The sequence below is a fragment of the Struthio camelus genome, chromosome 6 (genome assembly GCF_040807025.1).
Source record: "Struthio camelus isolate bStrCam1 chromosome 6, bStrCam1.hap1, whole genome shotgun sequence".
NCBI lineage: Eukaryota > Metazoa > Chordata > Aves > Struthioniformes > Struthionidae > Struthio > Struthio camelus.
The window spans coordinates 16,719,505-16,733,517 of NC_090947.1; the positions used below are offsets into that span (position 1 = coordinate 16,719,505).

Consider the following 14,013-nt stretch of genomic DNA (forward strand, 5'->3'; position numbering starts at 1 on the left):
TTAAGCCTCAGTGGAGCTTTGCATCGCTCTCCACAAAACAGAAGTGCAGTGCCTTGGCTTGGAGGTGTTATCATGGTAGCTACCTTTGTGCCTCTAATAAAGAGAATATTCTGTAGTAATTACTAAGTATTTTATAGATTGCTGTATTCTGTGAATTAAAGAGTTCTTAAAATTATGATGTTTTTGTGAAAGATGGAAGACGACAAGTTTACTAAAATGCTAGAGTGCAGCTATTCCCTAACCTCTGATGTATTTTTGAGGGGAACATTGGCCTCTTCCTTTTAAAGAGTAATATGTACTTTTACCAGCAAAGTAATTGAGTGATACCAGTCTGAATGCTTGTACTAGACAAATTGGGGGTCAGGTCTGCACACAGGCTGCATGGGATCTGCACTTTAATCCTATTATGGCAGTATACTCGTGGGATTTTCTGCTGTTTATTATGAGGTTGCAGTAAACGGATGCTGTGTTTGCGCTAGCTTAAGGCGTAAGAGAGGAAAGTGAGGTTCAGATAGCTGTGTTTGTATATTACAACTAGGTTTATATCTGTATCTCTAGAAGCAAATTTTTAAAGAATTATTTGAAAATTGGAGCACATTTTAGACATCATCAGCATTTTTAAGGATAAAATACTATTTCAATATGAATATTAAAAAAAAAGACACCAGGATGATTGGTCTTGAGCGGAGCAAGGCTTACGATAGGAGGCTAAAAATCATGCTTCATTTGAATCCAAACTTAGCAAAGCCGGTACCGATTAGAAAGTAGCTGTCATCTTTCCTTTGAGGAATGACTGATGTGCTTGCTGTGTTTGCTAGCTTTTATGAAAGGAATTTACTGCTGCCTTTGAATATTTTGAAAGCACTAATCTAATTATTAAGTGGGTAGAAGTGTACGGACCATCATACTGCTTACTTAGTAAATGAATTTTTTTTCAGGGTTGCTTTTTGGAAACAGTACAATAAAGCTTATTAAAATTGCTGTAATGTAACAAAGAGATTAAATGCATTATCTTCAATGTGACAGCTACATTTTGTTCTCTAGGGAGTGTTTTGAGGCATTTATTCCCTGCCAGAAAAAACTTTTGGTCTGACACATTGAAGTTTCGCATAAGAAATAATAGTGTAAAATTAGTAGACCTCATCATGAATAATTCAAGATTTCTAATTTTGTCTGAGGCCTATCTTTACAAATTAATTTAATGGTATACTTAATGGTAAATACTGATTTGAATGAGATAATAGGCTTTTTTTCTTTATAAGAAATTTAAATACTAGGACCAATTATAAAAATTAGATGAAAGAGAGAGCCAAAGTTTTTTAACTATCCACCTATTCTTAGTTCTATCCAAACCATCTAGTAATGATGTGATCAGGAAAAATAATATCAATTGATTACAGAGAATGATTTGAAAGAGGAGAAGAGACTATCTAGTGACCATGAATATTCCCTGTGCAGTGTGATTTTTTTTTTAAAACCACTCAGTAGTCTTATTTGGATTAAAGCAACTGTTTGGGCAATTAAACATCTTAGCTACATATTTAGAAGAAACAGGGCTTTTTATGTTCTTCTATCATTTATGATACAATGTAGAATGAAGATATCCAAATACTGATGGTTCTCCAAACCAGTCTAGCCACTCCTCATCACAACCCTAAGGAATCACTCAGGAGCCTGGAAAACTTGGGGATTTGTAGCCACAAGCTTTCAGACGCTTAGGACCTGCACCATTATGGGAAGAAATACGTATGTTTCAATATTTCAAAGAACTCCAGCTACTTGCAATTCCAGAATTTGCAATTCAATTGGAAGTCTAAGTTGGAATAAGCATGGACTCCTAGGAAGGTAGCAGTAGAAGGAAGGAGGGAAAGTATCTCTAATCTTTATTCCTTTTGTCCTGAAAGTCAAGTCAACTCTTCTACTGTCCCTCACTCAGATATAGCTTAATAAGTGTATAATCTATCATGTAACATATATACCCTGTGTGTGTATGTGTATATATATGTATGTATGTATTAAAAAACCTGCCTCAGGGCATATTCTCGTTGAATTTGAGAGGATGGCAGAGTAAATGCTTACCATTGTGCAGAATGAAGGCCACAGAAGGCAAGCACAAAGTCTCAAATGTAAGAAATAAAGGTTATATGCCTGCTAACGTAGCTGAGAAGAAGCACAAAGTTCTGTTCAGGCCATTAAGATAGCCTAAATAGAGACCCTGCGCTTCTGTAGAGGCGTATGAGAATTTAGTTACTTGAATCACAGGCAAAGTGATGATGAGAATCCTAGTTAAATCCTGATGGGGACCACCATGTGCTAATGGAATGAAATCGTATTGCTAAAGCCCTGAACCTGTCTGAACCTGCTCTTTGAACCTTATGATAATTCCTGTTTATTTAAATCTGCAATCCTGGGGATACAGGCTGCAGCAAGTGACAGTAAGTGGCATGGATGTGAAGGCTAGCTGTGTTACTATTGAGGATTCAGTCTGAAGCTAACGTGTTGTGCTCTGTTGCTGGTATACCAAGTTCTGCGTAGCAAAGTTTCTAGGAAGATAGTTTTGTCGTTGGTTTTGTTATGCGTTTCCTTTTTTAGTAAGAGGAATGTTAGCTGTCTGTCCCGTTCTCTAATCTGAGTTAGTTTAGTCAGCAAGGTTATGAGCAGAGCTAGGATTTCAGGGAGGTAAGGTGCATATCTTTTGATTATCTTTGTCCTGCAACTGGTAGTTATTATGCAAAAAAGAACAAGTTGCATGCACAGTACTTCCCTGCCCTTTATTACTGATATCCCTTTCTGTAACAAGGTGACCTACAAAGCCTGAAAATCTGTTCATACCATGTAGAGGATAATGTTAATGTTAATGATAACATTGGTAATGATAATGTTATGATAATGTTAATGTCAGGATGTGTAGTATATACTTGATTTTAAATGTGGGAGTAGTCTCCTTGGAAGTTAATAAAATGACTTCTGTGTTTAAGCCTATAGATTAATGTGTAGAACTAACGCCTTAATTATTGGGTAGATGTGTATATAAAAATTTATATACTCATGGTCATGCACATACACATATAAACTGTTAGGCAGAGATAACTACAGAATATATTAATATTTAATATCCAAATGAGGGGGGGAAACAAATAGTCTCTAAGTAGTTAGCATAGCAAATGTACGAATAAACAAAAAATCAGACTTGTGAAACCTACTGGCAAGTATTTGAATTCTCTTTTGGGTCTTCTATATGCTGAGCATGTAACTGTAGTTTTGTTTATGCTATTCTCTGAGCCCTGTGCATTTTAGTATCCAGAACAGCAGCAAATTGAGTGTCTGACAGCTCTTGAAGCCCATGTTCTGTTGCTTTCAGGTTGAATACATTCTGAAATCAATGAAAGCAAATGTACGATTTTTATACATGTTTAATATATTTCTACAAGAAAAGGTCAAATGAGGTGGAACATTTCATTTTCAGTGATCGTGTGTTTGTGGTAGCAGATAGGAATTATGATGATCAGATCAAGCTGGTAGGCTGAGATACTCTTAAAATGGGTAAAAATGTTTGTGCCTCAGTTGGGGGTGGGGGGGAAATGGTATAAAACTATCATATAAATATTATGACTATATTAACCTATGCACTTAACATACTGCTTACTGATTCAACGGGCTCTGGTTAATTATGTATATGTTTAACTAAATGTTTTATTTTGTTAAAATTTAAGTATTACAGCCTTATTTTTTATTGCTTGGTATGTACGTAAAGTAACAGTAGGGGGGTGCATGCATGTATGTGTATATACACACACACAAATGTGCTTAAGGCATCTTCCTCTGGATGGCAACAACATCTAAAACATCTACTACTTAACGTAATGCTTGATAAATCTATTAAGTAATTTGATATCTAATGTATGCATGGAATTAAATGGACTTTAGTACTATAAAGAGAAAGTAAAGATAACTAAAATTTACTCTCTAATATAATTTAATACCCGTTTTAGCCAGTAAGAGAACTGATGCTAGCTATCTGATTTTTTCAATTATTATTTTTGTTTTATTTTTATCTTCTTTCTTCAAGAAGAAGAGAAAGAAACTCCCACTAGCTGCGGTTAGCAACAAGACTCCTGAAGACAATGATATGTGAATGAAAAAGACAGGAACTAATTTTACTCTATTATGTGAGTTACGATAAGCAGGGTCTCATAAACAAAATTAACAGGTATCGGCATAAAACACAGATGTTTTAAAATTCTCATCTCTTTCAGTTATTGAATGTCTGGGTGGATTGACTAAATGGAAAACATCCAAGTCCAGAAGATGAGAATTTTCTGAAAGTAAGCAATTTTCGTTTTCTGTGATTTATACTGCCTGTGTTTTGAATTTGGGTTCAGAACAGTTTTATTTCCTCAGTTGTGCTTGCTATTTTTAGATTCAAAGCAAAGCCCATCTAAGAAAGCTGAAGTTCCCTGCTGAGAAACCTATGCTAACGTTACAGAGCTAGGACCTCTACTTCAGATCTGTAACAGACTGTAGCTTAACCTATTACAGGGTAGACAGCTAGAGATTTTACCAATAATCTAACAACTCATCACGTTTCGCATGTTGGAAGTTGCAACATATCTCCTGAATGAGCAAAAATAGTTTGGTAGTTTGCCCTATATATTTAGGGAAGCAGACTGTCTTAGGAGGAGATACATGGTTTCTCTGTCAGACCAGCTCCATCAAAGTAGCAGTATAAACTTCTATCTTCAGTGACTGTTGTGATGACCTCTGGCTGCCCCTTTTCTGCCTGCACCAACAAATCACCTTATGCTGCTGAACAGATGTGACGGATGAAGCAGAAGGAAGGACAGTCGTCTGGAAGTCTTGGGTCCAATCTTAACTGTTTGTATCAAAGTTAAATTGACTTCCTGTGTACACTGAAAAAGGAAATATTTTTCTTCCTTTGAAATTTCTGCCCAGTTTCATTTGGGGAAAATTTTACAGTGTAAAGAGATAGATCACCTGCTATATTTCATTTTGTTGGTAAAAGGCCAGAGTATGACTTGTTATCTGAATTGTGCTGTGTGCTGCAGAAAACTGCAAAAGGTGCCAACGTTGGCTTAATAGATGCTTATTTTAGTCATAGCTACTGTTTAGTGCCAGACTAGCGTATTACCTATAGTTATACCACTTTGTCTATTTCTCTTTCGTGAAACAGTGTTTATGGCAGCTTTTCTGAGCCATGGTTTACCAAAGTATTTAATCACAGAGAGAGTAACCCTTTATTTAAAGCAGTAGTGGCCAACTTCTGCGTGTTTAGTGGTCACTTTTTTCTCTTAAACATCAAGTACAGTGGAGTCACCAGGTAGGTCCCAAACTTTACACCCAAATCTCTCTGTTTTCCAGACTAAAATTTGGTTTAGATCTCCTCGAGATCTTTAAGGTGTAGGATGCTTTGGGAAGCCTGCTGTAGAGATGCTGTCCATGTGGTTTCTGCTTAGACTGCTCAGGACTTATTACTCTGTTAATCCTCTGTACTTCCAGTTTTTGAAAGGTTTTATTAGATTGCAGCTTGGGGAAAATGCAGCGACTTAGCTTGAGCGTGGTTTGTATCCTAGTCCAGCTAAGTGATTTTGCTTGGGTCAGTCAAAGCTTATTAGTTTAAATGCTGCCCCAAAGAATGGGTTCAGCTGCTCCCGGAAGTAGCACAGCTGTGCATCTGACCTGAGAAGTCGTCCAGACGTGACCTTGCTTATTGCATCAGTTACAAGGGCTCCTGCTTGTGAATCTGCTCCCTGAAATTCTTCTTCCAGCCCTGTTTCCTAAGGCACAGGCTGTGTTACTCTTCGGCATATGTAGATTTGCGTAAGCAGCTTGTAGGCTGACGACTCATGGACTATGCTTGCAAAAACTAAAAAGTGCACATCAACAATAAAATATAGAAGTTGATTTTGGAGTTAAAGAGCAGATGATAGTATATCGTAACGTTTCATAAGAATAAAGCTTGATTCTTGTACATAGTATGAGTATGTAAGCTGCACCCAGGACTGCTACTAGAGACGCTAGAAAATGAAGGCGTGCTAGCACTACCACTATAGTTCATTAGTGTGAGCTAAAGGGACTGAAGGCCAGGTTGCAAGGATAGGCAATAGGAGTAATGTGATACAAAATAGTTACCTACAGTGAGCTTTAGTCTAGCTAAAGTAAAAATTTGAATAATGGCACCTTATTTATTTGGATAGTGTTGAACTGAACAGAAATATCAGAGGGGAGAGAGAGAGTCAGAAAGCAAACAAAAAAGAAAACACACCAAGATGAACAAGCAGAATTCTACTTCATAATCAGCTGATGCTCTGTTCAGTGCATAATGTGAACTCTGACAGATACATACTGCCTGGACTGGGGTTAAGTTTACCACAGTGTTGCATATGGCATTATTGCAAGAGTTTAAAAGACCTGGCAACGGAATGATAAATGAATACTATATGATAGTCAGGGAGAGGGCAGATCTTAAAATGACATCCATATTCATATCCAAAGAGCTTGAAGTAAGCAACATACACAAGATCTTTTGTATTTGTATATGCAGGCCGCATATCTGGCGTTATGTGGGTGGATCACAGTGCAGTTCTGGAGGGGAAAAGTGCCTGTAACCCAGCTCTAGTGAACGGTATTCACGTTCTTATGCTCCCTTTCTTCAGTGGTGGCAACTTCTGCTACGTGTCCTTTGACTTGCTGCATAGGATTTTGTGGCTACCTGTGGTTGTGAATGGGTATGACAGGACTTTCCATCTAGCCTGTATGTGATGGTTTTTAAACAAATTAATGCAAAGCAATATAAAGATCTTATTATAGGGAAGTGAAAGCGTTTACCCCAGGACTCAGTTCACCAGCTCTTTGAGGTATAATCAGTAATATTAATTGCAGCTTAAGTGGTATGAAAGGCTTTGTACTAAAGCAAATCACAAATTCAACTTTTTTTTTTCTTGCTTCTAAAACCTTTGCCTATCTTAAAGACCTTAAAAAAAGTGCTGAAGGGAGCTGCTGTTTAGGGCGGGGGGAGGGGGAAGCCTGAAGATTTCACTTGAGCTCTGAAGGCACTAAACGCTGAGCCTTCTGCTTAGTAGAAGGCTTTTGGTATACACCCCGTGCAACCGCTTTTGGTTGGCAAGAGTGCGTAACCCCTGTTCGTCCTCTGTAGGTGGAATTGTCGTCGTCTGCAATATTCTGTGGTGCCTGTATTACGTCTTGATATCATGACTGAGTTTTAACTATAAAGGAACTGGGCTTGATCCAAAATGTAATATAGCCAAAACAAGTTGCACTGATGACCGGAGTGCTGTGTTTCGCACCCTGGCAGCGGTGTCCCGGAGGGTGCGGTGCTGGCTGCTGGAGCAGATGGATGCTGACAGGCACCGAAGATCTTGTTGGAGACTTTGCTGTGTGCCCATGCATTTTTTCGGAGCAGAGGCCTCCGCCTGGAAGGTTGCCTGAGGTGAGGGAAAATTAGGGATATCATGGAACTTGTATGGCCCAGGGTAAGACTTTACTGTGACCGCAGTATTTGGAGAAAAAAATCTTTTAAATAACATCATTCAGTTTTTTGCATACTTTGCATTGAGAGCGAATCTTGTTTTAAAGTTGCCAGAGGCTGGGGCCTGATAACGTTTTTTATTCTAGTAGTATGTGTTTTGGTGAGCAGGAAGGTTCAAAAGTGCTCAGTTTTATTGTAGACTGGGTTAGGTTGTCTTCATAGGAAATAGCTGTGATTTAAGTAATTTTTAAAAGTACAGATTTGAATTATTATTCTGTCAAATCTTAAACAGCTTAAATTTCTGGATGCCACAGGTACAATCCCTGAAAACTTACCACTTCTCTTTTCCCTGAGCCCCTGACCCTCACATTAGGATGCATAGGGCCTCATTTGAAACAAATTACTTTTAAAACCAAAGCTCTTTTCAGCCCCAGGAGGCGTACATGATTAGAGAGTTACTAAGCACTTTAACACAATCACTCAGGCCATAAGAAAGAAATATATTAATGGAAAGAGATCAGCAAGAATCAATAATTTGCTGCAAGACCTCAGAGAGAGGCAAAAGAAGTCCCTCCGGCTTTTAATTTTGGAGTCGGCTTTAAGATGTGCTGAGTACTCATGATCCCCATGAGATTTGTCTTTCATTATTAACAGTGGTTAGAATGGTTTTGTTTGTTTAAAAAAAAAAAAAAAAGTGCACGTGACAAGCATGGAGGAAAACTCAAAGATGCAAGTCTTGAAATAATTTAAAAAATCCCTCTAAGTTGAAACATAAATGTAGCTGCCTATTCTGTGGCCATGAACTTTTTATGTCATACCAAAAATAACACAATATCTCTTCCTCCCATTATGATTACCAGTGTGATATAATAATTACACATCTGGATATAGTGCAATTTTGAGTTTTCTGAGAGTGAATTTCACAATGCTTCCACAGCTGTAAAGATGATCTTATAGTAGAGAATTTGTCTTGAATTTTCTAATCTGGGGCACACCCTGCTCAGTGCAAACTAGTCCCTTATTTGTGTTTTCCTGACTCTTGGAAGCACAGGGGATCCATTCATACGAATGTGTGTGTGTATGTGTATACACATACAAACTTTTTTTTAAGCTTACTGTCAGCTCTCTTTGGCCCTCAAAGCCCCTCTGGCGTGACGAGATTACAAAATGACTGCATGACTGCTGTGTCCAGCTTTGATACTGTATGATGCCTCATATCTAGTAGACTTCTTGCGCATTCAGCCGTAACCACTATGATTAACTGTAAGCCTTTTCGTTTGATATGTGAATAGGTTTATTTTTGGGAAGCAGCGCATAGGTAGTATTGCATTCTTTGTGTCCTGTTTTTATTTTTTTATTCATATTTTTGACCGTCTGTACAGTCCTGTAGGCTGTAGCTTGTGATTTTTAACACCTAAGATCAGTTTGTATTACATTCACTTACAAATCAGTGTGAATCCTGATGACCTGCATTAAACCTGATGACCCTTCTTGTAGTTGGAGAAAATCAAATCAATAAGAGGACATGCAGGAAGCACAAATTCCATTTTAGACTTGCATATTATAAATAGAAACAGATGTGTCACAGAGGTTACTGAGTTGAAGTTAAAATTACTGAGCAAAAACCTGGGAGCTCCAAACTGAATCTTACAACTCTGATTCCTAAGAAAGTGGAAAGAAATCGATAGAAAGTTAGTCATCCATTTTCACAGAGGCCCTACTTCATTTTCGTTCCTATCTTCCTGGCCAAGTTTCTGTCACTGTTAGGTGGATCAGACTGCCGTTTGTCTCCAAATATAAATTTTTCTTCATCTTATATCACTGAAAGCTTTTGCTTATGTTGTGTGTGATCTCCCTCACTCTGGTGTTTGGATGAATAGGCCACCCTCTAATTTAATAGATGCTCTAGCAGAAATGTTGTTGGTATGACATAGTTGACAGGTACTTAATTTCTCTATCTTTTCTCATTTTGTGTTGAAACACTTCTCTTCCTCTGCTTTTTCTCATGCAGGCAAACATGTACATATATGCCACTGTGCGCAGTAGAACGAGTGATGAGGTGGTGTGATATCAAGATTTTAAAAGTTTCATCACTGCATTTCTTTTGATTGGCAGGCATATACCATAATGCTTTGTGCATGCTAACAAGGTAGAAATACAGTCGCTAATCAAAACAAAAAATCCTCTCTGCCTTTCTGCAGAGTCCAAAAGGCCTTTGGCAGCAGGGAGAATGAAATACGGTGTGCAGTTCAAGTGACGAGGACCTCAGTGGAACGCGCTGTGGTGCAAAGTCAAGCTCTTTTATAGGTCTTTGTGTGCTGATGGTGTTATAGCAAGAGTAAGGCAGAGAGAGAGGGACTTGATTCACTGGTCTTTTCTTTCCATGGAGAGCTGATGTGAAAGCTGTTGCACCTACACAATTTGTTTTGGTCAAAATAATGACTAAGGCAGGTTTGTAGGTTTGGGTCAGGAGGAAATAATTTATTTTGGAATGCTAATCTGTGTGGAGATGGACACGAAGAACTGACTTTTAGAACAAAGTGTTTATAAATGGTTCTTCACTGTGTGCTGTGAATCATCACTGAATTTGCAGAAAGCAGGGCTGGAGCCTTATCTCTGTGAACTCCACTGAAATCAATAGATAATACTTGACATTGATAGGGCTTGATCAAGCTTCTGGTCTGTAATTATAGTGGCCAGCATAAACATATTCATGTAAAATTAGATATAATGGGAGATTCTCTTGTTTTCATTCTCTGTGGTGATGGCTGTTTCTGAAGAGTACTGAAGACATTAAAAGAGAAGAAACAAGTTAAAATAGAAGAAAGTGTGGCAAAGGTTCATTCTCAGCAGAGCATGAAGTAAAAAGTTCGTATTAACAGAAAGAAACCTTCTGAGAATGTATATTATTCAGCCCTAACAGTAACTACTGCAGTGCATCTTATCTTAATGCAGTAACCGTAAGTTTGCAGGAGAAGCTATATAAATTATCCCAGAATATCAGCTCCTACCTTATTTGTTTACTTAGCCAGAAATATCCTGAGCTTTGTGTATACAGGGCAGAATTCTGCTACATCTTTTCTTTCTAGCAGAGTTCATCCACAAAGCTGTGCATTTACAATTTGCCATCTTTTAACTTCTCTGAATTTTATTTCTACTTTTATTTTCTCACTCTATATTAAATATTCAGTATGAGGTTGAAGTTTTTTCCATTTTAGTTTTTTCCATTTTCTGTTTGTCCCTGAAACATAAAAGAATTAAACCTGAATGTTGCAGCAGTAGTAAGGAATGAATAGCATTTGGAAGGGGTAGGGGGGTGAGGGGGGGGAATCCAGTATGGTTAAAAATGCCTGTTATTACCAAGGCAATTGGTCTCTGGTCTTGTACTCAAAACCTAGAATAAATCAGTTACTGCTTTCAGGAAGGATTAGGAAAATCAAAAAGAATAAAAATACAAGATAAAACCTTTACAGCATGTATTTAGCATCTTAGAAACCGAGCAGGTGCTGAAAGTCTGGAAATTATTTTCCAAGTGGAGATGAGGTGGAACAAAAACAGTTTATATCTTCTCAGTTTCATTTACTTTCCACCCAACCACAAATAACCTATACGACTTAAAATTACTTGCAAGCTTGATTCATACTACCTCTGACCTCTTATTTGTCTATTCTCAATTGATTTGCTAATACCTTCTTTTCAGCTGATGCCTTTGGTTGAGAATTGAAGATTTCTTTCCTGTAGGTTCTGACTTCAAGGGAGAGCACAGCTCCGGCTCGAAGGAGGCAAAGCGATTGCGGGGAGAAGGGAACAGGCTTGGAAATTCGTGCAGCTGCTCCTTTGTCACCCAGGCTGGGACCAGCTGCACCGTGAGCTGCTAGTGCTGAAGCTAGGGCTGCCTTGGACTAGCCTTCTGGTTAAGTCCTTCAGTGCACATCTGCAGTTCTTGTCAGCTGTCTCTATCCCTGTTCTCCCCTCTTCAGAGCTATGGCTGGTTTCTGTTTTATTAGAAAAAGTCTGAATGTGAAGTTCTTTAAACAGAGAGACATCTGTAGAGGTGAAGATACAGCATAGGCAGCTGTATGCAATCTTTTTGGAACACAGTGAAGCCCTCTTGAAAGTTACTGCGCTCTCCTTTTCTCACGGGGGTGGGTAATCCTGCTGATCATCATGTGCTGGAAGCCCTGTGCAGCTTTGGCAACTCTGAACATAAAATTTAAACCTTCCTGAGTTAGGTCTGTCTTTTTAGTTAGTGTTATCGTATATACCCTTGAGTTTTACAACCATTTGGAAAAAAAAAAAAAAAAAACTACAGCTGTTAAAAGTTACTTAGCAGTTTCCCTGCTCTTTTTAACCTGAGATTTAATTATTCCCTCTGATGTTTTTAAATATTGAAGAGTTTGTGTATGTAAAGAAGGAGCTTTGAGCCCAAAAGCTATAAACCTGCAAGACAATAGTAATTCAAGACAGAGTAAAGGATGAATTTCATGTTGTTGCTATATGTGCTCTTCAGACCTTTGTAGTTTGGGTAAGTTTTCCATTACAAATTCAGATTTGAAGGTCTCTGAAACATAACATAGTTCATTCCAGGAGAATGAAAGCACTGATGGTAGACCTGGGGAAATAGATTTTTTTTTTGGTTTGGGAGTTTTTGCTTTTTGGTTTAATAAAAATATAGGGAGGATTGTTTAGTTTTTCTGTTTTTTATATTTGTTTTTAGTGAAAGTTTTTTTTGTGGAAGATGCATCTTGAATGTAAGTTTCAGGATTAAGCCCTGACCTTCTGAAGTTAGTGGCAAAAATGTGGTATTTAAAAAGCGTACCTCTAATTTCCTTTTGAAAAAAGTGTTCTTTTTATATCTCTAATGGTTCAGGCAAATGAGCTGGAAGAAGAGAGCTTGCTGCAGAGAGGTGAAGTTAACTCTGTAGCATCCCTTAAACATTATCTTATATATACTTTTCTTAGGCTTATTTTTATCATTAATATTTTAATGCTAGTTCTACTGATATGTCAAAATTTTTTGACATTCGAGAGGTTACTGAAGAACAATCAGCTTGTGCCATTGCTTTTATTTTAGGTGGCATAAAAAGCCATAGCTCCATTTAAACTTCAGGCAAGCTGGGCTTGACTTAAGCAGCAGAGCTGCAATGCTTTTGGTAATATGTAAGAATATGGCCCTCAGGATTTGCTGTATACAAAGAAAATTGTAGATAAATTGTAATTCTTTGAAATACTTTTGTATGAAGATACAAGATAAAAATAAGTATCCATGGCAATTTGACAGAGAAGCATAAAAAAAAGATGTTGATAGAATTTCAGTCTGAATTTTAAGCTGCTCTTCATGTGCAAGGTACGACGTTTTGAGCTAACTTCTCTTGAAAGAGAACTGATATTTGTGCTGCAGATGAGTAAAAACCTTTGAACTGTGAAGAAGATTGGAGTTGAAGTGTTTTAATATAGCATTGTGATATTTTCTATTAATTTATTCAGACTAGGAAACCCTGGGACTACAGATCTGCAAATGTATGAAGTACTTCTGTTTGGTCAAATAAAAAAAAAGTAATTTCAAGCTAAAGCTTTTGGGCTTATAAGCATTGCACTTTTTTATTTTCTTGTTGAAATGAAATCCTGAAGAAAAACTTTGATTTTCTTTTTTTTTTTTCCAAAAGGAAACTTTGGTTTTCCTTCTTTTTCTGTTTTTTCTTACCATTCCATTAAAAAAAAAATTGACCTAAAAAGAAAGATGAAACAAACTGTTTTTTTGTGGAAATTGCTAAACAAACATACTGGAATGGGCATAGTTTTTCCTAATCCACTTTAGGAGGAAAACATATTGACATAACTGAAGTATTTCAGAAAAATCCAGAAAGGTTGGTAGCTGGCAGAGAAAAGAGACCAGGCAGAAGAGTTGTTCAGTTAATGTCATTGCTTAGCGCTGCAGAGCGAGTGAATACGGAGGACTTGCACTAAGGGAGTCAGATGACTTTGCTGGGCAGCGAACTCGGCTTGTGGTTACGGTGTGTGTGTTTACAATATGTCAGTCTGTGGAATTAAACCAAATTAATAATATCTTCAATTTGAAGAAACTCCTTAATTGTTTAATAATATCTTTAATTTGAAGAAACTCCTTAAACAATCTTATCTGCTGAAATTTTTGCATGAATCTATAGAGCCCACACTAACAGTTGAGGGACAGTAGGATCTGTCACAGCAAAAAATAGATAAATTTGAAATGTGAGGAGAGGAGAAGCCTCCAAGTGAACTATAAGGATGCTTGCTTGATGAAACGGCCTTCTTACTAACCAACATCAGAGTGCATGTTTTTGCTAACATATGTTAAAATTGTTTGGCATCTGTTCAAATTTCTCCAGATCCAGAATGTTCTGCAACAGCTGATGTAAAAAGCTAGTCATTGGGTGAAATCTTGTTTCACTAGTATTGACAGTGTTTTCCCATCAACTTCAAGTGGTTATGTACTGCATTACTAACTTCGTTAATCAGTACCAATG

General features: G+C 37.5%; 2 long non-coding RNA genes across 2 annotated transcripts in view; both read left to right on the plus strand.

The window, feature by feature from the left end:
* LOC104145399 (uncharacterized) overlaps nt 1-4,153 on the plus strand; it is a 28,493-nt gene extending 24,340 nt beyond the window's left edge. The window contains exon 5 of the long non-coding RNA XR_694317.2: nt 4,073-4,153. This is a non-coding gene — a long non-coding RNA (uncharacterized lncRNA). The remainder of the gene's footprint in view (nt 1-4,072) is intronic.
* Nucleotides 4,154-4,256: 103 nt separating this feature from the next.
* The window catches only part of LOC104145398 (uncharacterized), a 55,679-nt gene continuing 45,922 nt past the window's right edge, over nt 4,257-14,013 (plus strand). Inside the window, exon 1 of the long non-coding RNA XR_694316.2 lies at nt 4,257-4,325. This is a non-coding gene — a long non-coding RNA (uncharacterized lncRNA). The remainder of the gene's footprint in view (nt 4,326-14,013) is intronic.